Source organism: Chrysemys picta, chromosome 10 (assembly GCF_011386835.1).
Source record: "Chrysemys picta bellii isolate R12L10 chromosome 10, ASM1138683v2, whole genome shotgun sequence".
Lineage (NCBI taxonomy): Eukaryota > Metazoa > Chordata > Testudines > Emydidae > Chrysemys > Chrysemys picta.
The window spans coordinates 22,782,629-22,809,436 of NC_088800.1; the positions used below are offsets into that span (position 1 = coordinate 22,782,629).

At 44.2% G+C, this 26,808-nt stretch overlaps 1 long non-coding RNA gene across 1 annotated transcript; it reads left to right on the forward strand.

Moving 5' to 3' along the window:
- Positions 1-1,257: 1,257 nt before the first annotated feature.
- Positions 1,258-26,808, forward strand: LOC103306379 (uncharacterized). Its single transcript, XR_509296.3, has 3 exons — positions 1,258-1,776; positions 25,856-25,941; positions 26,454-26,808. It is a non-coding gene; the product is annotated as an uncharacterized LOC103306379 (long non-coding RNA).

Sequence of the window (26,808 nt, forward strand, 5' to 3'; positions counted from 1 at the left end):
ATGTGCAGTAGTGTACATGTCTCATGCTCCTGGAACAACATAATGGATATCTGGATGTGTTGCAGCAAGCATCAAAGCGAAATGATACCTAGCCATGTACGTTACTGACAGCCAAACCACTGTTCGCACCTTGGCACTACAGATATTTTGTGAAACCCGGCAGTCCCTGTGCTGTACCCTTTGCAAAACTGGTATGATGACAACTGGAGCAATTCCTGCTTTGCTGTATAGAAATCTTAGAATGGGTTTAAGGTGTGTGGTTGGTGGAGCTGCAGAAAAAGAGATTTTTATTGCTGAATTTAGAAAAGTAATTAGAATCAAAAGCTGACCATAAGTTGCTTGTTAAGGAGACTTTGTTTTGCATAATTAAATTGTCACATGACAGTTTTGCTTGTTGAGAACGCTAGTCAGTAGCCACTGTTCTCAGAAGGAGTCCAGCGAGTCAGTGAATGTGACCCAGAGAAACTCAGCCCAGATGGATGCATGGACAAGGGATCGGAAAAAGACCCACAGTCACAAAGAACTCCCTCAGCAACCCTCTTCCATCAACCTTTCTCCTGATGGAGGCTGTGCTTATCTCTCTATCCACAGAGCAGGTTTAGAGTGGGAGCAGCCACTTCTGCAAATGACCCTGTGTTTAAAGAAACCCCTTTAAAGGGACCCCCTCCCAAGGTGTAATCTAGTAATGTAATCTTCAAGGCCTATCTGAGCCATAGCCTCTCCGCTGAACCTACCAACAAGAGGGCTAGTTGAGACATAGACACTGGGGTCTGGACTGAGTGCACTGAACAGCTCTCTGATGGTAACAGTAATAAATCACTGCCAACCTGGGCTGCACTTGACTTCTGCACCTTCTTCCAGATGGTCAGAAGAGCCAGATTTTCAAGCTCTCAGTACCCAGTTGCCTCCTATTGTGACACTTGTGGTCAGATTTTCCAAAGAGCTCAGTACCCAAGATGTTGTGTCCCTCTGAAAGTCTGGCCACTTTGATGCCTAAATGGGAGCTGAGCATGCTTGAAAATCGGGCCACGAGGGTGGAAATGGAAACGGTTCTAGGTTATACACGAATCCACTCAGTGCTCTGTTGTCATTACTTTTACCCAGAAGTTGTGCCTCTTCCTCTGCCAATTCACAAATCCCCTGTGGAATAATCCTAAATCCCTCTTTCAACATTGCTGTAGAGCTTTACTCCGGCTGCTGTGGATATTTATTTCTATGATAATTAATTGAATTGGTGTGGCCCTGAAGGACCTTGAAATGGGAGGAAAGTTTTGTGCTACTGGCTGTCTTGCATGCAGGAGTTGTGGACTGTAAGCAACTCAGAGAGGTATGAGATTAAAGAGAGAGAGAGCCTGAGAAGGGAGGGGAACATTCACAAATGCGGTTCAAATGAATTCATTTCTGTCCAAGCAATTGCTGCAGGAAGAGCCAAAAGGCTTACAAAGCAAGCTGTGTGCCAGAGCGTGCCTGCATGGACTGTGACTCTGATTTCAGAGCAGCCACTCCCAGCCTGGCTGCTTTGCTGTTATAATTCAGACAGATGCAGTTAATCAACCACCAGCTCCCCTGTCTTTTGGAGAACTGCATCAGAGCTATGGACTTTCCACAGTTAATCTACTCAGAGATAAACCTTGCCTGAAACCAGGCATTCCAAATCTATAATTAGCATTAATTCCTAAAGGATTTCCCATGTGAGAACCCCAACTACTTGAACTGTCCCCATTAGAATCAATTCCCCAGCTTCATTTTCATGAACTGTAGCTGTAAAAAGTGCAGGTACGTAGCTCCTATTGTCTTAGGAATTCTTTCCTTCACCCACACTGATACTCTTCACCTGGTTTATTAATTGGATGTCAGCCACTACCAAAGAGCTGGACAAAAACTTTGTTACTCCATTGTCCTTGTGCTTTGACACATTCCATGTTTCAGATTAGCTAGCTAAATTTGAGGGTTGTGCTCCTTCTGTATTCAGGGCCAGATCCTTAGCCAGTGTAATCTGGTAGAGTTCTATTGAAGCCTTCTCCCACCCCTGACACAATGCCTATGCTGAGGGGGGAGCGGGTGATGTACATCTGGCTGTGCTGGCTTTATGCCAGCCAAGGATTCCCCCAGCAAGCTGCTTGTTAAACAGTTTTAAATCCCCTTTGTATGTAGACTGGGCCTAAATTTACAGGCAAAAGCTTTACCAATATAACCAGTTTTAAGTTAGTATAAGTGTGTCCACACAGTGGTTTGTACCAGTTTAACCAAACTATTAATCTGTTTTAAAACCAGTTTCAGTTAAACCAATGCAACTCCTGTGTGTAGGTAAGGCCTTAAAGGTTAAAGCATCTGTAATAATGTGATCTCCTATTACTATTGTGGGGTTGACTCACAAAGATTAGCTCTCCTTTGTATGAATTCTTTGACAGTCCCTTAATATTATCACTGCTGGATGGGCAGCAACTTGGAGTCAGGTTCACAGGCAGCACTTTTTGAAATTGGTGCTTTAATTTCTTGTTTCCCGTGATTGTGAGTGAAGTTTCCAGCTTAGTGCATTAGAAATAATCACCTTTTCTTTGATCGGTGCTTCAAAGCAGGGCATTGTGATGTAAATCCTGTTTATGCAATAAGGTTCCATTCACCCAACAGAGAGAAATACAAGTATTGACCTAAATTGAAATAATAGTTATTTTCCTGCTTGCTGCAAATAGCATTTACAGTGTGTTATCACTTCCATGATTATCCTAACCCATTTTTTCCAAGGATTTAGCTCAGGGATGTGAAGCTCATTCTGTGTTGGGGGCTGTATTGAGTTTTTAATTAAGCTCCATGGAATATGGTATGAATTAGAATTCCATACTCTCCCCAAGTCACTATGGTACTGCCACTAATTTCAGTTGGGATCTTGGACAAGACACTTCACTTCATTTCTTTGTGCTTCCGTTTTTCCATCTGTAAAATGGAAATAATGATGCCTTTCTTACTGTGGGGTTTGGGGATTAAAGTCTATTGATTGCAAAGCACTTTGAAATTAACAAGTGCTACATAAGTGCAGATTTACACCTGTGTTACAGAGAAGAATTTGGCCCCATATGTTGGTAAAGATTTCTGCCTTGTTTTTATACCACTGAGTGAAATTCTATGTAGTGCAGCGAGTCACTCATAGCATATGTCAAAGCAAGCAAAGGGAGGGAGAAGGGGCTAATATTTTGGTAAATCAGCAGATTTAAACTCTGGCAGTCAAACTTGCTCCACTAGCTCCTGGTTTTCTCTGTGCTTGTGATATTCCACTGAGGGCAGGTAAAATAAAATATCTCCAGTCCCTGATTTCTCATCACTGCATGTCTCCTGTTTTTCTAATCAGGGATGAATCCCAAGCCTGTTGCTTCCAGTCGGTTTAAGCAGCCAAGTAACTCAGATGAGAAAACTCACATTATTCTGACACTTCCAAACACGAGACTACCAAATAAGGCTTTGAACTATTCTTGTCCCAGCTAGCCGAGCATTATTTCACCCAGTCAGCCTTCACACCCATTGCAGAATCTATGCCAATGCTCCCACCCATAGACGGCAGTTACTGCAAATGCCCATTGTTCCCAGGTAATTGCTGCGTTTCTTTGAACTGTAACGCAATGTGACACCAATCAGCACGTTGCCTTCTGCCTCACGCTCACGTGACAGGTAGCAATCTGATATAACTAGAAGCAAAATAGTGCACATGGTTATTAAGGCAACGTGACTTTCCTATGCTTCATGAGGACATGCAAGCCTTGAGCAGAAAGCCATTAGGATTATGCATAGATCTTGACCCAGCCTTCATCACTGTTTGAATTAAGTGTAGCTGGAGCTCGGCATGCCTCTTATATCTTTGTCTTCTCCTTGCCTTTGGACCAAACTATTAATCTCTTTGCAAAATGTACACAGTGTGACCTGGTGTACTTTCTAGAGACCCAAATGCACAGGAGCAAAAGTATGGAAATTATTTTCTCAGAGAGTTTTCTTAATCTTTACAAGCTTGATTTGAGCTGACAAAGTCCTATGACAGATTTTGTTTGTTATTGCTTTTCTAGCAATAGTGTCTGATAATGGAGCAAGTGGAGTGGCTGCATAAGAGCAACAATATTGGAGGAGCAACATGTTATACACACACACAAAATAATAGTCATGGAGTTTGACTATCAGAGTTTACGTGTGCACCTGTAGCTTGCCCCTCTTCTGGCTTTTCTTTTTAGGGGCTCCTGGTTTCTTACATGCCTCCTCTATGCTAACAGCCCTGCATCAGCAATTATCCTTGCATGAGGCTCCCTTTGGGCTGTCAAGTCTTAATGCCTCAAAGTCACCTTTGAGTGACTTTCCCTGTTAGCTGCTTCCATTGCCCTCACATTCTCCTGCCTGACTGGAGGACTCAGGATCTGAACTCCTATCCCATGACTCAGCTCCTCCCTTAGCCTTCTGTGACATGTATGCAACAGGAGTCTGCTCTGAGTATTTAGAGGGTCCATTTACCACAACAGAGCACTATGTTGTAACCTGCTAGTGCCTGGGCTGTATTAAAACACACGTTAGTCCGGGGGTCGGCAACGTTTGGCACGCGGCTCGCCAGGGTAAGCACCCTGGCGGGCCGGGCCAGTTTTATTTACCCGCTGACGCGGCAGGTTCGGCCGATCGCGGCCCCCACTGGCCGCGGTTCGCTGTCCCGGGCCAATGGGGGCAGCGAGAAGCCGCGGCCAGCACATGGCTCGCCTGCGCCGCTTCTTGCCGCCCCCATTGGCCCGGGATGGTGAACCGCGGCCAGTGGGGGCCACGATCGGCCGAACCTGCCGCGTCAGCAGGTAAATAAAACCGGCCCGGACCGCCAGGGTGCTCACCCTGGCGAGCCGCGTGCCGAACGTTGCCGACCCCTGCGTTAGTCTCACCTTGCTGTGTAGGGGACAGGGCCAAAGTGTTTTAAATCTACGTCCTGTGTTTGTTTCCTCATCTGGGAGAAATGTCACTCAGTATTGTAACATGGCTATAATGTGATTTGTTCTTGTTCACACACAGGCAAGACCAAAGAATGTTCTATCTCCGTCTCCTGCCATGGTAAATGTTGTTGTGCAGATAGGCCCTGAGTCTTTTGAGACTCATTGTTTCCGTGTAGCTCCCATCTACTATTCTATCAGTACATCGAGGGTTGGATTAATTAGTGCTCTTTCAAACAAAAAAAAAGGAGTGTTTCTCTCCTGCCTGGCTTGCTTTTTGTGTTTAAATCCACGATTACACTCTGCTGTAGTCATGATTCATTGAACACAAAGGGATTTTGGGCAGGCCCGAGAGCTGACTCATGTTGTCATATCAGCAACATTTTGTTATTATTCATTTGTTTGTTTTTAGGAGCAGAAATAAAAATGACGATGCTGCGGTCAAATGGACTTGTGTTCAGTGCATGAGGGATGGGCCTTGTGCCCAGTGGCCATATAAAAATTCCACAAATCCACATTTAAGAATCTTGTCCTGGCTTCTGAGCACTCAAGAACAATCGAGCTTTCTGGAGGGGGTTCTTTCCTCATTGGGAGAGAAATGTGTGGACAAAGGACGGGGGGCTATTGCACAGCTAAGCTAGGGATGTGCAAGCCTGTATGTACTCTTGAATGGGGATGGAAGGGAGCTAAGGCCATCTGCATGCTTATAACTCAGGTGTAGCACCACTTCGCAAACTCCACCCACACAGCTCTGCGAGATCAGGGCAGCAGTGTTCCTCTCCAAGCGATGAGAACACTTTACTCCATGTCTTAACCCTCCATTACACTGCTTGTCTTGGGGCTTTCAGTCTCTCACGCACACCCTTTCCAGCCAATGGACATGTGTCACTCGAAATATCTTGGGCTTTTCAAAAAACGGAGACTAAATTAGGCTTCTCACTCCATATTTAGACACCTGAATAAATTGGCATGGAACGGGGATGAGTGCCCACCTGCTCGCACTGAATATAGGCCAGGTCTACACTACACACATCTGCCGCTATTCCTGTGTTGGTCAGAGCTATGAAGATGTGTGACTTTCGACTGACTCAGCAGTGCCAGCAGAAGCCCGTAATGTAGACCCAGCCATACTGGGAATGCTGCACTTTTGCCGGTTGGTATAGCTTGTTTCATTCGCACGGTGGTGGGATAGCTATTCCTGTAAAAACAGCTGTGTCCAGTATGGTATACCACTATTCCTATTCCAGTAAGGTGCTCCTAGTGTAGACTTGATGCAGGAGGAATACTCAGCAGGCCAGTTGAACTGGGTTTACCGTTTATGGCACCATTAGTGGTGCAGAGGCTGAAATTTCGTTTCTCCAGGCTGAGATTTTCAAAGCTACGTAAGAGATTTAAAGATGACTTTCCCACTAAAGTGAATGGGAATTGGGTGTTCAAGTTACTTAGGCATCTTTGAAAATTTTAGCCCTGTTGGGCAATTGATTATGTAAATAATGCATTTCATGCCAGGAGGTTTAACATTTAATTAAGGGATTGCCTACATAGGGACACTCGGGAAAATTAATCCAAATTAACTTTTAAAATGGATTAGTTAAACTGTATTAAATCCATGAGTGGGACATTTTTATTCAGAATCAAAGTGACCTTAATTCAGTTTACCTTCATTCACTTTGGAAATCCCATTTTACTGGTGCAAAAAGTAAGATGAAATTAAATGCCAAGAGAAGTAGGAATCAAGGCAAGTGACTTGGCTCCCAGGTGAATGGCTAATCGATAGCCAAGAGATACGGGGTTTAATCCTGGTTTTGACACTGATTTGCTGGATGACTTTGAGTGAATCAGTTACCTTTTTAGAGCTGCTCTTTCCCCACTCTGTACAATGGGGTGATGATACTGTTGTACTAAATAAAGTCTGCTAAGTGCTAAATAAATGCAAAGTTTTAAGGCCACTTAATTCTGGAGATGGGAATAAATCCTTGGATCTCTGCACTCCTAGATCTGTGCTTAATCCACTAGGCTGTATGACTTGGGTGCCTCAACCAGTCCCATTATCGTGTAATCAGAATTATTTTGCTTTCATGGACATTTTGCAAACACCAAAACAGGTAAATTTTGACCAGTTCCCCCTCCCCCTCCCCCTTTTTAGGTGTATTTCATCCAGCTGAAAAGAGTATTTCATTTATACCCATTTTATTTGTGGGTAAACTGAGGCCTAGAGAAGTTAAATTACTTGCCTAATATTTATACAGCAAGTTAGCAGCAGACCTGGGAAGAGAATCCTGGAGTCCTGATTCTCAGACCTGTCATAACTGGACCATTCTCCCTCCTCGCATGCTCATGGCTGGTGGACCAGATTGATGTTCTATGCAAAAACTCTGAAGCACACTCCACTGCTTATTATTTTAAATTCCACAAGTTACTCTTTGCAGCAAGCATATGTATCACACTGGGAATGCAAATCTTGCTTCTATGCATTAAAGCTTTATTGCAAAGTATTTTTATAAAAAATAAAAACCATAAAATAGAGCAGGGGTCGGCAACGTTCGACACGCGGCTTGCCAGGGTAAGCACCCTGGCGGGCCGGGCCAGTTTTATTTACCTGCTGACACGGCAGGTTCGGGCCGATCGCGGCCCCCACTGGCCACGGTTCGCTGTCCCGGGCCAATGGGGGTGGCAAGAAGTGGCGCGGGCGAGCGATGTGCTGGCTGCAGCTTCTTGCCACCCCCATTGGCCTGAGACGGCGAACCGTGGTCAGTGGGGGCCGCGATCGGCCCGAACCTGCCGCGGCAGCAGGTAAATAAAACTGGCCCGGCCCGCCAGGGTGCTTACCCTGGCGAGCCCCGTGCCGAACGTTGCCGACCCCTGAAATAGAGCAAAGTTCTGCCAAATTGGGTAAAATTGGGTAAAACTCAAACACAAAAGAGTTTCTAGCAATTAGTGAATATTCTACAACAACAGGCAGCAAATGGTGGAATCCTCAGATTCTAGCCTATAGTACTGCAAATTAATAAATAATTAATCAAGTGTATGATGCTTTGCAACACAACTCAAGCTCCCTGAATTGAATTCCTGTCATGCATGGCTAGTAATGAAAGTTTTAATAATTATAGCTTGTTTATGTAATGGCTGTTTACAGCTAGGGAGGCACACACTTGCCCTTTTCTCAATGGCACTACGATAATGATCATTAATCAGTGTCTGGAATAATCTACCAATGATGATAACTTGTGCAACCTGAAAACAAAGCAAGGGAAATAGAATATAAGCAGGATGCCTCATGTGGTAACAAGTTTCTTACAGGGATGCACCTGATATTTGAAAACACCCGGTATCTTTTCACCACTTTCGACATTCAATCAAAAGCAATGTTGGGTCAGACAATTGGAAAGCTGGCGTTTTGTTATGACGGATACCTGTACCATAGTGTAGTCTCCAAATCCCATCTGATTAGTTTGCGGGTCAAATCAGGCCTGTTGTTTTTTACACTACAGGCTTGTTGTTGTTTTTTACAGCCGGGCAGAGAGCTAATCTGTATTCAGTTCTCCCATGTGCTGTATCATCAACAAAACTGTCACCTAAGTTTTGACTGCAGAATGTTTATAGTGGCTAGTCAGTGCTGAATCAAGACTTAATCAGAGGGACTCAGTCCTCTCTTCACCCTGGCTTCTATACACTGCTGTGCTGGCAGAGAGGGGCCATAAACAGCCATCAAGGGGACAATTCCCTTGGGGCAAGCACTGCTCTGGACAGCTGTAAGTGGCCTTTCCTTGCTCCTCTGAAACCCTGGCATAGGGCTTGTGTGAGGATGGCTGGAGAGGGTGGAACGATAGCACATGCAGCTATGGCACTTCTGGTTTGTACTGCACCCCTAGGCTGTCAAAGTTGTGCCATGAGCTGTTTCAGCCCCTAGACAGCCCAAAGTTGGGAGAGCATACGTGGCTTAAAGCCACCATCATCCCCCACTCTCCCTCTCCATCTTGTGTCTCCTGGAGAAGTAGCCCAGAATCCCAGCCATAGGCTGCTACAGGGGAACGTGGAATCTATTATCCGAGTGTGTGTTAAATAAGAAGCAGTGCCTTGCAAAATACAGTCACTGAGGTGAAAGCACTTGAGTGGTGCCTCCACATTGCTGCATTTTCTGTTGTAGGGTAAGAGGCCAGACCCTAGGTGGCCTGTACAGCTCTCCCTGTTCACTGGGAAATAGCATGTAAGAAGCTTGGCCCCATCAAATGTCTCCTACGTGGTCTCCTACATGGGGAAAAAAACCTGCCTGCCCTCATGATGACTTGTGACCCTATCTAGGACCCTGTTAACTGGGATGCCCCCAACTATACTGTTCTATGTTAGATACTTGAGAATCAGATTGTGTGACATATTTATCAGCAGCTTGCAGCTGTGAAGTGTGCCACATGCCTTGTGTGGGCTGATTGCCAGGATCTGACACACACCTCTTCAGAGTCAGAAAATTAAAGTGTAAGGGGAGGGGAAACTGGGCAAGGCAAGGAAGACAGATGACCCATAACAGACAGAGAGCCCATCATCCTTGGAAGGTGCAAGGCCCTGGAATTTTGGGAGTCCTAACTGGTCGTCCCTTTGAAATAAGCAATGTCATTGCTGGGTCTCTGGAGATCAGGATGTGCAAACCTTCCACACAGCTGATGGATCCAGGGTCTCCCAGGAGAGGTTCTTGGTGTCCCCAACATTCTCCACAGAATTTAAATTTTAATTAATTTTAAAAAAATTCTAACTCTTCTGGTTGTGAGAAAATCTTCCAAACACGCTGTCTGATGGATTGTGCAGACGGACTTTACCAATGCCGCTGAACGTCCCCCGCTCATCTCCGTGGCGCTGCCGGCTCGGAAGCCTGATGACTATTTAAATGTCAGTATTGTTAGGGATGCGTATATAGATGATTAAGCACATGTGAGCTCACTAGACTTCTCTAGGCCAAAGAAGAATTAATTCAGGGAAGTTCCATGGCTTGTGTTATGCAGGAGTTTGGGCTAGAGGATCACAACGGTCCCTTCTGGTCTTGTAGCCTCTGAATCTATGAAGCCAGGGGACTTCTGACACTGACTTCAGTGGGTGCAGGCAGAGGCCCACAATTTGGTGGTAAATATATGAGTGAGTCTAAAGAGCTGGAGCTCAAAATCAAAAGTTCAGCTTGAAAAAAGTTAACTAAAAGCACTTACTGCATGGAAAGCTGTGGTATAAATCTACAGTCCTCCAGCATGCTGTGCACTAAATGTCCATATGAGCCACCACTGATTGCCATGTCGGCAACTGATTCAAACCGCATTCCATCAATGCGCGCTGGGGAACTTTTAAGCGAACATCAGCAAAATCCACATGGACAGTTAGTGGTCAGCAAGCTGGAGCACTGTAGCTCTACACCCCAGCTTGCGCAAAGTAAGTGCTCGTGTAGACAGGTCCTAAGTTAACTGCTTGTAAACTGAACTTTTTCAGTGAAAAGCATAAATATGGGATCAGTTTAATTAAAAAGAATTCTTTTGTTTGGGGGATGTGAGTTCACAGGTCTCTTATAATGTAGTATGTGAGCCAGTCTTGGATGGTTTAAACACACAAATCCTGCAGGGGGTTGGACTAGATGACCCTTGCAATCCCTTCTAACCCTATGGTTCTATGATTCCGTATCAAGAGGGAAATGAGATATTAGAGCCATAGTGTACTATATATGGGGGGGGGGAGGAGGTAGACTGGGATCTCTGAGGGCTGTTTCTGTATTCATGCGGAAGATAGAAGAGGAAATAGCAGTGATTCCTGCGGTGAGCTGTAGACAGTTGAAGACGAGGGTTTGTTTGGGTCCATGGATCATATATGATAGAGAGGAGGCTATTTGTAGATTTATATTTCTAAAATGGTAGGTGAGAATTTGTGATCTAACTTGGAAACAAGGTAAAGGTACTGTGGTATAGCAGCATGGTTGTTGATTGTTAAAGGACTATTGGTGATAGGTAAATGGTGGGTGGGCATGGATATGAGGGCAGATTTACGGTTGGTTTTAGGACCTTAATTATGAATTTTCATACTTCCACATATTTTTGTTGTTGTTTTTGCTTTTTAACTCAACTTAGAATTTCTTAGTTTTAAAATGTCTGGCTTTTTTATAACTATAATATACTGTTAAATGACTGGATGTATTTACAACTTTTATCCATTTACAACTTTAAAACACAATGTTTTTGTCTGGGAATTTTCTTAGATTTCTATAAATTTGTCAAAGACAAATTTCCAGTACCCTGATATATGAGACTATTATTTCTCTCAAATATATACCCCATATATACTCGTTCATTAGCCCATTCGTTTATAAGCCGACCCCCCAAAATGGATAGGTAAAAATAGCAAAAACTGTATGACGCTTTCATAAGCCTACCCTATATTTCAGGGGTTAGCAAACTTTGGCCCATTAGGGTAAGCCGCTAGAGGGCCTGGACGTTTTGTTTACCTGGAGCATTCACAGGCACGGAGCCCTGCTCCCAGTGGCTGTGGTTTGCCGTTACCAGCCAATGGCAGCTGTGGGAAGTGGCGCCACTTCCCGCAACTCCCATTGGCTGGGAACGGCGAACTGCGTCCAGAGGGAGCTGAGGGGCTCCATTCCTGCAGACGCTTCAGGTAAACAAAACGACAATGTATTAAATATTCAATTCAGTGATTCCACAGAGTTTAAAATCATCAAATTTTGGTGTAGACCCGTTTATAAGCCGACCTCTGCTCTTTGATGCGTCACTTTTTAACCAAAAATATTCGGCTTATGAACGAGTATATATGGTACATCAGATTGCACCTTAGACACAAGCTGTGGTAATTAATTTATTTTTGTCTCCCTCGTGCTAGAATTGTATTAAAGTTTCTTCAAAGCTATGTCTGCAAAGATAATGTCCTTCAATTCAGCCAGGTCAGCTCTGAATATTAATAAGACTCAGGCTACTTTTTTGTTGATATCCTAAAGTCTTCCAAGCTAAGCATTGCAGACTTTATAAACTCTGCAGAGATCTCACAGGTGTCTGACAGGCTCAAAAGTCTGTAGCAAGAAACTGTAAAATTAGCTAATCAGCTTTCCTAAAAATATTCAAAGACATTATTCCTCGTAGAGGACAGATAAATAACACAAATATGGAGTCCATAAGCTAAGCAACTCCTGAGAGATGTTCCAAAAAAATTAGAAGACTCCTTCCAAAAGTCCATATCTTCCAAAAGCTTTAACCGATTACTTTCTATTTCATTTTTTTAAAAAGGTCTCCTAGATTGTGTGTGGCATCTTGCTATTTTATATAGAAAGTATTTTATCTGAGAAAGGTTAAAACAAATAAAGGTGGCAAAAGACTGGATTTATAACAGAAAGCTACTTTGGAACCATTATTAATTTTATTAGAATTGATCAAAGAATAAGATTCAGATTTCTGAATTATCAAATACATTTGGCTATGTGCATTTTCCTATGAGTCCTCAGCAAATAACTTCAAGAAAACATATTAATTCCTAATCTGTGGAAATGCGATTCCCTTCCACCATTTTGGTTTTACACTCCTCATATTATTTTTAGCTTCTGATTTCTCTCACTGTGAATTTTTCTACCCATGAGTAAATAACGTCTGATGAGTACTCAAGACTATAACTTTAAATAAAAATACAGTGTCCTCTGGCATTCTGGAATAGTCAGAAAGACTAAACAGATACATAGTCATACACTATGATTTACCTGTGTAGACATGAGACAACAAAGTTGCAAAAGACCTTTGATGCTTAAACTTCAGCCAAAGATTGCTGTCTACTAGTTTTATTATATGATTCTGTATCTTAATTATTCATATCATTCCTCTTCAGAGGGACGGATAAGGTACCACTTAGTCAGATTTTAACAGTACTTAGCACTCCTCTTCAAAGTGCTGTAGAAATACTAATTAATTAACTCTCACAGCCACTAAATGAAAGTTGTTGTAATGTGCAAGATCTCCACAGAAGCTTCGACTGCCTAAAATCAATGAGAAAACCCTTGAACATGTAACCTTTGTAAATAGGTTCAATGGGGCCCTTTCAGAGTAAAAACCTCCTCACTTAGGGCTAGTCTACACTAGCCATGCTAAAGCGCTGCCGCGGCAGCACTTTAACGTGGCTTGTGTAGTCATGGTAGAGCGCTGGGAGAGAGCTCTCCCAACGCTCTAAAAAATACCACCTCCACGGGGGGCATAGCTACCAGTGCTAGTGCACTGTCTACACTGCCACTTTATAGCACTGAAACTTGCTGTGCTCAGGGGGGTGTTTTTTCACACCCCTGAGCAAGAAAGTTGCAGCGCTTAAAGTGCCAGTGTAGACAAGCCCTAAGGCTTTGTGCCTTATTTGATCCTTTGCTATCTTGCATTGAAATTTTCCAGGCCTACTCTGACCACCTGTGTCAATCTTTCTGTTGTTATACAGTTATTACAATAGTCTTTGAACATAAGCAAGATATTTTTAGCTGTACACCCACTGGTCTCAGTGCAAAACTGAACATGGGGAGGCATATGCTTTCTGAATCCTGCTGCAGGGCCAATGCCTGGCCTAAATTAGAGCACCCTTCTTCTGCCCCAGGAGAGCCTTTTAGCAGTCAAGGGATTACCAGGGAGTAGGGATGCTGTGGTCAGGCCCCCTTTTCTTCAGACATGGCCCTTTGTGCTGGGGAGGTGGGAAAGAGCATGACATAGGAGCCACTATGGGCCCTGATCCCTATGCACTACGGCAGCTCCACCACAGGGATAGACCATCATGGGAATTAGTCTGGCCTGGGAACAGGGCCCACAGAGAAGTGTGGGACCATGAGGGACTCAGAACTCCACTGAGGCACTACGTCAGCTTAGAGATTAATGATGACCCAATGCAAAATGAAACTTTGTGATATTTCCAAATCAAAGATTTTTAGAACATTTATATTCTGTGAAATGTTTTGGTTAGGTTTTGTTTTGTTTTTACTACTTTTCATCCTAATCGAGGCTGAAAACAAACATTGAAAACAATCAGATTGTTCTATGGCATGAAAATTCCATTTTTCTGTCAACTGTAGGCCTCATTAACCAGTTTGTCCCCATAGAAATAATTAAAAGGGGGAAGCAACAGTAAAGTAAACATTTTTTCAGTTTAATTATTTTTCCATCTTCGAGGTATGAGAGGTTGCTGGTTTTGGAAACTGATATTTTCACAACTTGTTGGGTAGAGAGCAACTAAAAATGACAGTTTTTGTGCTCAGCTGCATCCTTGCCTCTGTATAAACAGAGCTCAAAGCCATAAAAATAAGGTAAAGGACAACTTTGCAGAAAGCGTGGCTTTATTTTTGTTGTTGTTTTCACTGTGGTTTAGCATGGTGGGTAGCTTTTGTTGTTTCTTCAGGAAATGAGCTGTAGACTGTAAGCAGTTTGCTGTCCCCAGTATCTGGTTGGCCTGACACCTGCCTGTACTGGTTATATGTAGCTGATAGTTCTATAAATGGACACAGGTTAGTCAGATCACTACATTCACACCAGCAACTGCAGTTCATGTAATGGGTAGAGCTGTTTGGAAACTGGAATTTCCATTCTGTGGGGAATTCCAGTATTTCAAAATGTGTTCAGAATAAAAAGCCAAAATGTCAACTTCCCCCCAAAACGAAAACTGAGAAAAATGTTGATTTGAAATGACTGAAACATTATAATGTAATATAAAACAGCATAATATATATTATACAATATTTTTAGTGTTATGCTGTACAAGTCAAAATGAAATGAATCAAAAAGATAGTAAAAACTAAACATTTTACCTTATTGAAACAAGGAAGTCAAAAAGATTTCTTTTGCCTTCTTCCCATCAAACACGTGGTCAAAAATCGACACTACCTGCCAAACCTTTTGATCAATGAAACTGCATTTTGACAAAAAAATTGTTCGGTCAAACTTTTTTCTGACATCTCTACTAGTGAGACTCCACTCCGTTCTCTGAGGTATAAATTGTAAAGGAGCAGATGGTGCATAAAATGGAGGTGCTGACTCTGCTAAGCATGCTGCAGCAATGCTACCCACCGTGCAAAACCACATTTGCTCTGAGTGAACGTATACCAAATGCGACTCAGCCAAGGACAGGAACAGCCAGAGTCAGCAGCTCTTCCCAAACAGTGAAACATTGTTTCCACTGGACCAAAAGAACTGAGCAGTTCCAAAGCAAGGAAGCATTGGCCGTGGAAATATAAATGATATAGAAGCAGGTTTACTGTAGTTTGCATGTTAGGATGGGGAAGGGCAAGTGCTATCTGTATGCTTTATAACTCTCAGAAATAACAGAGGTTTATTAATCTATTTGGTTCTTGTTGACCTCTAACACACCAGTCCACCAGTCTGGCCCTGTCCATCATTCCACATTTCCAGAAGCATTATGAGTTTATGACATGTGTTTGGCCTGGAAGCCAGGAATGAGGAGGAAATTATATGTTCCTCTAGCACTTTCTTATGAGAACATCCTTTCAGTAACTGAGGTAAGTCCTGCCTTTCAGATGTGGATTAAGTAATGTATATTCCAATGTTATCAATGTATATTCTTCTCTCTGCTGATTGCAGCACATGAGGACAGTTTGAGAGCTACATTTTCTAAGAGTGGCTGCCAGCAGGGTCTCAGTTTGGTTTAAATTTATTTTGCCCTTATCCTAGCCCAAGGTACTGATATAGGTACTTTAAGTGGCAGCACCAGGCTTATCCTTGCATCATCATGACTCACGGAGTGACCGCAACTACTATTCAGGGATTGTTAACTCGCAACCAGGTTCTGGTAGGTGAAGGTAAACTTAACATCTGCATTTTCTCTCTGAATTGAATTCTGGCCCATGTTGCTTTGACAAAGTAAAACAGATCTAAAATATATATATTGCATTTTGTCTGAAAATGCTTTCCAAGCATGCTCCTGTTATTTCCCCATTTTACAGATGGGGAAACTGAGGTACAGAGCATTGACATGATATACACAAAGGCCCACAGTAAGTCTATAAAAACAACAAAGAGTCTGGTGGCACCTTAAAGACTAACAGATTTATTTGGGCATAAGCTTTCGTGAGTAAAAACCTCACTTCTTCGGATGCATAGAGTGAAAGCTACAGATGCAGGCATTATATACAGACACATGGAGAGCAGGGAGTTACTTCACAAGTGGCGAACCAGTGATACTTAGTAAGTCTATAGCAGATCCAGGACTAGAACTGAGATCTCCTAACTCCCAGTTTCGTGATCTAAACACTAGACCACCCTGCTGCCTTCTTATGTGCTATATAGTACTATGAAAATTCCTTCCCCTCCAGGAACCTTGCAGATTAAATGGGCAGGTACAATTGGTATGTGACATAATTTATTTCAGTTTTGGCTGTATAACTGACTCAACTGTAAAATAAACAGTTGATGTTCTAAACACTCCAACGACCAACAGTGTTTCTAATTACACAAAGTAAAGAACTGCTCAGGGACTCTGAGAGCACAGTTCATTCCCTAATGTTTCTATACTTTACTTAAAACAGGCCCTGCATTGCAATCGATTCTCTACTACCTCCAGATACAAGCTGTCTGCATCACTCTTCTATACAGCTATTTGGATTAAACAGAGGACAGAAGTATAGATTAGCAGGGAATGAAATGTGCTCTTCTATATCATGGTCCTGGGATCCTAACTTAAGCTATATTTCAGCAAAATTCCCATTGGAAGAAATAGGAGTTCTGCCTGAATTAAGGACTAAAGACTCCAGAATTTGCCTTTTAGTTCTAAGGCAGCTTTTCGCCAATCACTGTAGGTCGCTGAAGGCATCACATTGCTAAGGGGAGCATCTGAATTGGCAACCTTGAATCTTATAATGACTGGAATAATCTTCACGTTTTTCATCTTCAGGATGGAAATTCTCCTTGGGTGCTCTCTGTGGAGTAGCTAGTCTCTGCTGCTCAGATATTTAGATGGCAGATACTCTGGATACAGTCCTACTGAGTTTATGTTCAAGGCAGCTGGGGAGAGAAGGCAAAGGGGGCTCTAACCCATCTTTACACTTCCCTTGGCTGGCAGAGGACAAACCAGTGCCCAGCTGGTCCCCTAGGTACAATTCTGCCACTGAGGGTTCAACTGAGCATGTCATGCGTCTGGTCCCACCCCATTCTGCTGTCCGCTCTGACACACCCCTTGCTTTACACCAGGTTCTCCATGTCGGAGGGATCTGCTCAAGAGGCTCAAAGTGACCTTAGTTTGGCTGAGGACCTGGCCCTGTTTCCTCAAAGGGAACTGCAATGGCTGTTTCCCCCCCCCCCTTTTTGCTACAAGTTAGAAACCTATTTGTGAATATTCCCAAAGAAGCCAGTAGAATAGGGCTGTAATTTAAAAAAGAATAGCTAGCTACTGCATTTTAACCCAGTTATACCCCCCAGAGCCAAAAAACTGAGCTGCAGACTCCCTGCTTTCTCTGCCAAAATGGGTATCCTCCCCAGTCTCAGACACAAAGGGGATGAAAGCAGCGGCTTAGAACAGATTCTCTGGTAGCTTTTCATATGGTACTTTTGTTTGTGGGACAGTTTTGCTTGTGTCTGTCACTCACTGTGGGAACTAGGAAATCTGCAGCCCAGGTTTCTCAGGGATGCTGTCAGGTTAATGGCCATAGGCCCTATCCTGGAAATCCTCACTCACACTAGTAGCCTGTAGTCATGTAAAAAGAATGACTTAAATGAATAAGGGCTGCAGGATTGGGTTCTTTCTTAATGAAAAGCCCAATCCTTCAAAGGCTAACTTGTGAGAATGGGAACTTCTGTGAATGAGAGTATAAGCAAGGGTTTGTAGTTTCTAGGCCTACATATTAGCACCAAAGACTGTTAAAGCTGAACATTTATAAATATTCTCCGGTGTTTGTTTACATACTCCTTCTCTCCCTACCCTCCTCCATCCCCCCGTGCAGGAGTGGGGGTTCTACTTTTGATTCTTGAGAGCAAGAGGGAGTGGGACTAGTGGCACTCAGCCCCTTAAAGAGGTGGGATTGGGTGCTTGGCTCTTAGAGGCCATCATTGCAAGAGGCATGTTGCCCTTTTAGCCCCTATCCTGCAAAGATTTATGCACATGGTTAGTTTTAAGCACATGAGTAGTCCCACTGATTTCAGCAGAACCAATCACATTCTTAAAGATAAGCACATGGATTGGTCTTTGCAAGATTGGGCCTTAAGATGTAGCACACATGTGCTTCCTTCAATGTCCCCTAGAGACATTCTTCCTGTCTCCGCTTAGAGCTTGGCAAAAAATTTTCAATCAGATATTTTCTGGGGGGAGAAAAGCAGGTACAGTGACCAACAGTTTGTGAATTTGTGTTGATTTCACTGAACTGGTCATGGGGAGGGGATGGACTAAAAAAAAATCCTGAAAAAAATGAAACATTTTGTTGACGCATTTTAGAAAACAATGTTTTGATTTTCAATTCAAAATGATTTTTCGTTTAGAAATTTGCTTTAATTTTATTTTTAAAATGTTTTTAACGTTTTAAAATGCTCAAAATTGAAACAAAACATTTCGTTTGCGGTTGAACAAATTGTTTTTGACCTGAAATGAATTTGTTTTGATTTTCCAGAATTGCCAATGAACTGAAAAATCCATTGTTCGTACAGCTCTACCTCTGCTCTGCAGGCAGAATGCATCTGACTTGAGCTGCAACTTTATCCTACTTCCCCAGCCCCATGTCTTTGGGTCTCAGAGTTGGACTCTAGTTCCCCAGTTTTATTCCTGGCCAGAACTTTAGCAAATCCATTAGTTTGCTGCTGATCTGTGTCGCAGTGGAAAATTATTCCATGTGCATTAGTTCCAGGAAGCACCAGACCATGGCCTTTAACTGTTCTGGCCTCCTGGGGAGGAAACAGGTCATTTTGTCAAGTGTGCTATTTACTAGACAAGGAAAAAAATACCTCCAAAATATATAACTAGCCTTAAAGATATAAATACCAAAGTGATTAGATCTCTGCATCAGTTTCTAAATTTAACTGAGTTTTCAAGTAGCACAAGTTTAAATGTCCTATCCCATATCATGACATTGATCAAACTAACTTTTACAGTAGTTAAAATTCTTTGAGTTAAATACTGTTTGCCAAGTTTTATTCCACTGTAACTTTTTACAGTCAAACTATAACCTCCTAAAAATACCAGTTTATGATGGAAGTGCTCGCACAAATTTAACAGCAAAGGGAGGTACTGAATATATAAATATTGTATTTACTAAATTGCAACACAACACCCACTTCAGGGAATGGAACATCTTGTTACTTTTTGTGCAGGTTTGGTTTCATGGTGTGCTCATGTGAACATATGATGTCTGATGGTGTCTCTTTGGTATGTCTGTCTTTTCTATGCAAACCTCAGACACCGACTGAAGTGAGATAATTCCACATTCCCTAACCCAAGAGACATGACTAAGACTGTTTACATGGTCTCAGAGTCAATGAGTTCAGGTCTGGCTTGGCTTCAGTTTATCTAGTTCAGACAATATCCTGAAACATGATACTCATTCAGTTAAATTTAAAACACTATAATTTGGCAAAAACAATGTACAGTCACACAGGATTTTAATAACGATCTAAGGCCAGTTTTTGCTCAGGCACATGTACATGCATGACTTCCACTGAAGGCAATGAGAAACGATCATGTGTAACTAAGAGCAGAATTTGGCCTTTAGTTATTAACTGTTGTATGGCTATAAACAATGCAAAAATGCTTGCCGTGCATCACGTATGAGAGTTCAATTTTACATTTGCTTCTTGGTGGCCTAATGCAAATATTTTTCTTTTGATAAAATCCTACATGCAAAAAGAAGAGACCTCTGAATTGAGGATCTTATCCAAAGCCCACTGAAGTTAATAGCAGGGCTGGCTCTAGGATTTTTGCCGCCCCAAGCAAAATCAATTTTGGCTGCCCCCCCGCCCCCGGTTTTTTTCTTACCTCACCCCCCGGCCCCGCCTCAACTCCGTCCCTTCCCCAAATCCCCAGCCCTGCCTCCTCCCCCCCAGGCTCTTCAGTGCGCGAATCAGCTGTTTTGTGGGCCGTGGTGTGGGAGCGGCAGCAGCAGCGGAGGTGAGCTAGGGCGGCCGGGGCACATTTTTAGGGGCAGCAGGGGCGGCATTCTGGCGCCGGCCGTGCTGCCCCAAGCATCAGCTTGTTTTGCTGGTGCCTAGAGCCGGCCCTGGTTAATAGGAGTGTTTAGGGGCTGCTCTGAAGTACAGCAGCTGGTTATGGCCCTAGGGAGGTCGGTTTGTCAGCCAGACATTGCTGGAGCTCAACAGGGCTCTGGCCAGGCCCCATTTTCCCTCTATGCTCCTTTTTGCCATGAGCTAACTGGGATGGCATAGGAATTATCTAAACTAGCTCTGTGTTGCACTGGGACAATAGTCATCTGCAGAGAGCCCCTTTGCGTAACTGGATTGGTACAGAGGGGACAGAACAATGAAGAGAGTCTGGTTTACAGTCTCTAGTCCCAGTCTTTTGACAAGAAAGCTGCATGTTCCAATGGAAGTTAGGAAATATTTTTTTCTAGGCGCATGAGAGTCCCTGATAATGCTCAGATATTTACAGTGCCATAACCTGATAACTGTGTATAATTGTTGTTTTCACAATAGAGAGATACTGTACTTCCATTCACATTCTTGTGAGTAAGATTCATTTACTTGTGATTGTACAATGTTTACCAGCTGGCCAGTCTGCTTGATTCCTTTCATCCCCTCACCATAGTGATTTCTGTGTTATTCCTGGGTGAGGAAGCCCAACATATTTTAAACGTGTCTTAGAGGTTTTCTGGTCTGCATTTCCTACCAGAACAGAACACCTTTGCTACCTCATCTGGACATACGCAAGGCATCTCTGGCTCAGTCTCTGTACCAGTTCTGTAACCCATGTCAGATTTGGTTTGATGAATGATGCAGTTCATAACATTGCCAGAAACTAGCTACTCACACACTGGAAAAGAGACTTCACCAACAAACCAAATCCATTCATCAGTCTGCCATATTAATCACAACACAGGGCAGACCTTTAAACAGTTCTTTTTTATTTGTAGCATCTCATTTCTCCTGCAATTTGATTAGCTGTTTCAGGTTCTGTGCTACTTTCTTGGAAAGTACCACCCCTGGCCAGGAAACTAAGATCAGACCCTCAAAGGTGCCTAAAATCCCCAGATCCTTAGATGGATCAAATGGGAGCTAGATTCCTAAATATCTCTGAGGATTGTACCATGTTTCAAACTTCCATGTTTCTAGGTCATGTCTGGTGTAATCACTGTCATGGACTCACAGGACTCGTGCTCTCTCTCGGCTCTGTACGGTCCCTGGGAGGAACCACCTTCAATGCGACAGCCCTTTTCGGGGTCCACTCTCTCTCGGGGTTAAGCCATAGGCTCCTCTGCCTCCTGGAACCGCACCTCTCTGAGCCTTCAGCATGCCTGTCTCTCACCATGGGCCCCCTCCAGGAGTCCACTTGCTCTGGATCCCCGGGGCCTCCACACCCAGAGGGAATAATGCAACCCCGATCTCTAGACTGGAGATCTCAGCCAGCGTAAAACAGGAGGGTTTATTGAGCATCTGAACACAGCATAGGAAACTCTCAGGGCCTCAGGCCTAGCATCCCTAAGCACAGTATATCTAGGTCTCTCCAGCCTCCAGGTGGGCTCTGGCTGCTCTCTGCCCCAGCCCAGAAACCCCCTCCTTCCAGCTGGGCATCTGATATCACCCTCTCCTAAGTCCCGCCTTTGTCCTTTGTCTTCTGTCCCAGGTAAACAGGCCGCCTGGGCCTCCTCTCCTCTCATCCATCCTTTGTTTCCCCTCTGGCTGGAACCGGCTGGTTAGGTCACTGGGGTCCTCCCGCCGCAGTCCATTGTCCTCCCACTGGCCAGAACTGGATGACTCTCCCGAGCTGGGCCTCCCGGTCACCAGTCGCTGGGGTATCCTTAGCCATTCGCTGGTCCTCTGTAACTACAAACTCCCTCTCCCATCACCTAGCTAAACCAGTAACACCACAGGGAAACTGAGTCCTAGCCCCTCTGCATGCAAAACTTTGAAAACAACAAGAAAACCCCTTGCTTCGTCACAATCACGGAATGACTACCAATTCATTTTGATGTTCTTTCAGTTGAAAATAGCAATTTACTGTAGCTTGTGCTGGAGAATTGTAGGCTCATCCCTATAATAATAGCTTGGTTGTCACCAGAAACAGAACATGGGATCACCACAGCTAAAGTAAGAGCAGTTACAGCTTGAGCTAAAGGACTAAGGGTCAGATTTTCAGAGGTATTTAGGTCCCTAAAGATGCAGAGAGGTTAGGGGCCTAAGTCCTATTGATTCCAATGGGGTTAGGCACCTAACCTGCTTAGGCATTTTTGAAAATCCCACTTGACACCTATCTGCATCTTTGGGCCCAGATCCTCAAAGGTATTTTGGTGCCTAAGTCCATTAGCTGGCACCTTCAGCAGACTGATATCTTCTGTGGGTGGAGTACAGAGGGGGACACAAAACACATACCACTATAGGTTGCACCACTCTACAACGCTTATCCTTGGAAGAGCATAATGGACAGCAATAGCTGATTTTTCAATGGTTTGAGTATCCTCTAGTATCTTAAGCTAAAATGACTAATTGATCCAGATTCTGTGCCACACCTGCTGGGATGCAACCCAGCAGGAGGAGGAGGCAAAAGTGGCTTTAAGTTATCTTTGCATTGCCTGATTTCTAGGCTGATGTGACTGGGGCCAAAATGGCCTGGACATAAGTTAGAGCAACCCCAAGGGTTATGATAGCCTAGTCACAGCTGGGTATGGGCCATGCTGCAGCCCCTAATTACCACAGAGCTGAATGCTAAGGGCACACCCCTTCCATCCCCAAACCATCGTCTTCCAGCCTCGGCACATCCCCTATCCTGGGGGTTTTGGAGAGGTGGGTGGGGAGAGAGAGACTCCTGGGTTCTGAGTTTGCAGACTCCTGGGGTTCATCCTACAGCACTATAAACAGTCATGTCAATATTCCCCACTCGGGCTGTAGTTCAGGCTCTGAAACCCATGGCTATTTTTAGCACTGTAGCGCAGTGAGCCTGAGTCTTTAGACCTGGACTCTGAGACTCGCTGCCATGGGTAGTTTTTTGCACTGTAGCCATACCCTGTGCCTCCCAAACACTGCCAGTCCAATGCACAGGGGCCCGGATCAGTCCCATTGTCGCTAAAAATGTGACAGTAGCATCTTGAGTCAATTCTGTTGGTGCATGTTAAAGCTTGAATTGCTGCTGCAGTTTCAGTGCAGAAACAGCTACAAGGACCTTGTCTTGTTTCAGGTGTACAGAGAGGGATCTCTGTGAAAGTTTGGACCAAGCAGCAAAAGAACCTCAGAGGTCAGATAACAAGAGACCTTTCAGTAGAGAAGGAATGGCTCTCTGCTTTGAGGGGCACATCCTGAGTTACTGATGTCGATGGCAGGACACCCATTGACGTCAGCGGGAGCAGGATTTGGTGCTGTGAGCCTGAATGCAGGATGACCTCCTGGAACTCCACATGGAGGAACCGGCATTGTATCAGTTCAGATTTTACTCAGTCCTCTCCACTATGACATTGGATCTTCTTAGGCTTCTGCATGGGCCAGGAAAAGTCACACACAGGTGCTCCCAATACTGTGTTTGACAGTAACACACTGGACCCATAGTTGGGCATTTGAATAAGCGCTTCCGCTTTCTCCTTTACCAGTTTTCCTGTTAATACTTGGTTGCTTCATCAAGTGAGGAGTCGTAAACATACTTGCCCAGATGCTTATTTCCAGCCGTTCACAGATGTTTCCGCTCCATCAGACTTCCCTTCCTCAGCTACGCTGCAGCAGTCTGTGAATGGAGGTATTTCTTCCTGTAACCACCAATGAAAGCACTTCAGGGCTCTCTGGTCTAACCTTGTTTACTCCCATCTGATAATGAGGGAATTCAAACATGGCTGGCATGACGTTGCCATTTGCCACATAGTTCACATGCCAAAAAACTGGAAAAAATGACCTTGCTAATAGGATCCAGGCTCACAAGCTGAATCCACCTAACAGCATTTGTCTCCTAAACAATGTTTTTCGTTCAAAAGAATCAGCTACGCAGGCACCTGTGAATGCCCGCTCCATAAAAATGACATTTAATAGCTGTTAATAAAATTCAGTGATACGTGAAAGCAGGCCCCTGATCATGTGATAGCCAAGTACAGGTCTGTAGGCCTTACTTGTAGTCTGCCAGCTCAGGCTTCTAGACTTTTTTCCCATGGTACTCAAATGAGCCAGGAGAGCATATGCAGACCAGTCCTTCTGAGCTACACAGGACAGCTCCTTCCACCTCCCGGCAACCTCCAAACTGCATGCTGGCTTCTGGAGAGACAAAGAAAAATCTGAAGATGAGAAGGAAAGAGAGGGCAGATTCGGGAAAGTACAAAGACAGAGAGAGAGAGAGAGAGAAAATGAAGAGATGGTGGCAACCATGTGTCTGCCCATAGTGCAAGGTGACACAGGGTGGGATATAAGATGGCCAGGCTCATCTGCTAATCCATTGCAATGAAGCTCCAGCAAAATAGTTTGGGAGCCTATGATGAGATGTGTAACCCCCGACAGGTGATAAAATGGTAAATTGGAGCTGGCAAGCTACCTGGCTGCACCTGGAGAGGGTGGCGAGGCCTAAGTAAAGATGGAGCCTGGCTGTGGAGGAGTTGTGTGGTTTCTATAAAGAGAAAGAGCCCAGAGTAGAAGTGGGTTGCAGGGAGAGAAGAAAGGAGCCCTGCAGTCAGTAGCACAGTGTGGAACCTGAGATACAGAGCACTCACTAGGGTGGAGCACACTCCTGCAGTGAGGCCTGATGAAAGGGTAGGAGCTGGACCTCCAGGGAAGAAACCCAGGAAGACATTCACCTGAGGAGGAGGTTCTGGAGGGTGCATACACCCTGGGACAGGCCCTCATAGGAGAGTGCTGCAAGGGTGAAGCAGACTCCTGGAATGGACCTGAGCGAAGGCCAACTGACTGGCAGATGGCCTTGGGGTAGGCAGGAGTATAGGATCCAGACTAGCAAGACTCCAGGAAGGTAATGCTTGTAAGGCAGTGTTCTGTGGCAGAACAGAGAGCTGGGGAGGCCCCTGGATGGATTAAAACTTTAAGGCAGCAAAAGGGACAAAAGTTCCTTTTGGTGTGTGTTGTTTTGCTTTTGAGTTTGGTTGAAAGACTCCAGGGAGGAGCTTTGGGGAGGTGGAAGACATTCTGACAGGAGTGAATGGAAGAGGAGCTCTGGGGAGGTGGAAGACATCCTAGCAATGACCAGGGTCAAGAGGGACATTTTCCATGTGGGATGTTGATTTCCCAGAAGGGAAGAGACATTAAAGTGACCTGGCTGGAGGGCCCACTTGCGAGAAAAGAGAGCACTGCAGAGCTGGAGCAGATGTTGGCAGGGAGTGCTAAACCAGGAAAGAGCTGCTACGCCATACTTAGCTTGAGGGAGCTCAGAAGCCATGAATCCACTTCTCCACAGAGCCACTAGGCTAATTGTGTCTATTTTAAAATTACCTGCTTACCATGGAATAAGTCCTGTTGAGTGGTTAGAGCAGAAGACTGAGAATCAGGATTCCTGACTCTGCCATTAGCTTCTGCTGTGACCTCGGACAAGTCACTTCACCCTCTTTACCTCAAAGTATTATTAATGGTTATGTTTTCCTTACCTGTGAAATGGGGATAATGATACATGACTCCCAGGAGTGTTGTGTGAGGCTTAATTATGAATGACTGTACAATGCTTTGAGATCTGTTAGTGGAAGACTTTGCAAAAGCCAAGTGCTAGAACTGCAGGAGATGCTCTGGAGAAGAACTGATTTCTGCCTGTTTTGATCACAACAATCTGTCTCTTTCTTAAATACTTGATTGCAGAGTGGGGGGATGAGAAAAGCCCAGCCAACCACTTCAACAGCAGCTTGTGTTTACATCTTCACTCTGCTTGAGACCATGGACACCAGGTGGGTGAGCATGTGACGAGATAGCATGTGCACGGATTCTGTTCACTGCACGCAGAGCAGCTTCTCCATGCATGTTCATCCACGCAAGCCTGGCGACCAAATCTGGAAAAGTGAATGATAAACAACAGCCGTTGTTTCACCACGCGCCTAGGTCAATACGGGGGCTGGTATTGGTTTTCCTTGAATATTTTAAAGGAAGTCAGATAATCCACTTTCTAAACAAGCAGAAATCAATGCTGCTGTCATCTTGCCCCTGCCATGAGTTACATGGAAAATAAGGATTTGCACAGTTGGCGCTGTCCCGTTTTATTATTTTCACAGATGGGGACACTGAAGTCCAGAGAATGATTTACCCAGGTCACACAAATGGTAGCGGCACTCATCACGAAAAGCCTTACAAACTGCAGACAACTCTCATGATTTGTAGGGCTTTTCTACTGGAATCATGATACTGCATAAGAATCTCAGGTTACTATTTTTTTAATGAAAATTTTTAACCCTTGTGCTTTCAGAGAAAAGCTTGAAGATGTGAAGCATGTCCAGCCTGAAGGCCCACAAACCAGAAGGCAAATAAAGATCCTGACATTATTATTTTCTTTTTTAAATCTCATGATTTTGAGTGTCAGACTCTTGATTTTTGCATGTTTGCGGTTGGCAGTACCACACTAGAAACCCCCCATTTGTGAGGAGTGTACCTTTATTTCCAATTGCTCGGTCTGATCACCTCTATGTAGTACAAGTTACTGACAGCAAGGCAGTCGCTGTCTCTAGCAAGGGAGGGCTCAGGTGGGCTTGGTGTAAACAGGGCCAGTGCAAGGATATTTTGCGCCCTAGGCGAAACTTCCACCTTGGCGCCCCTCCCCCCCC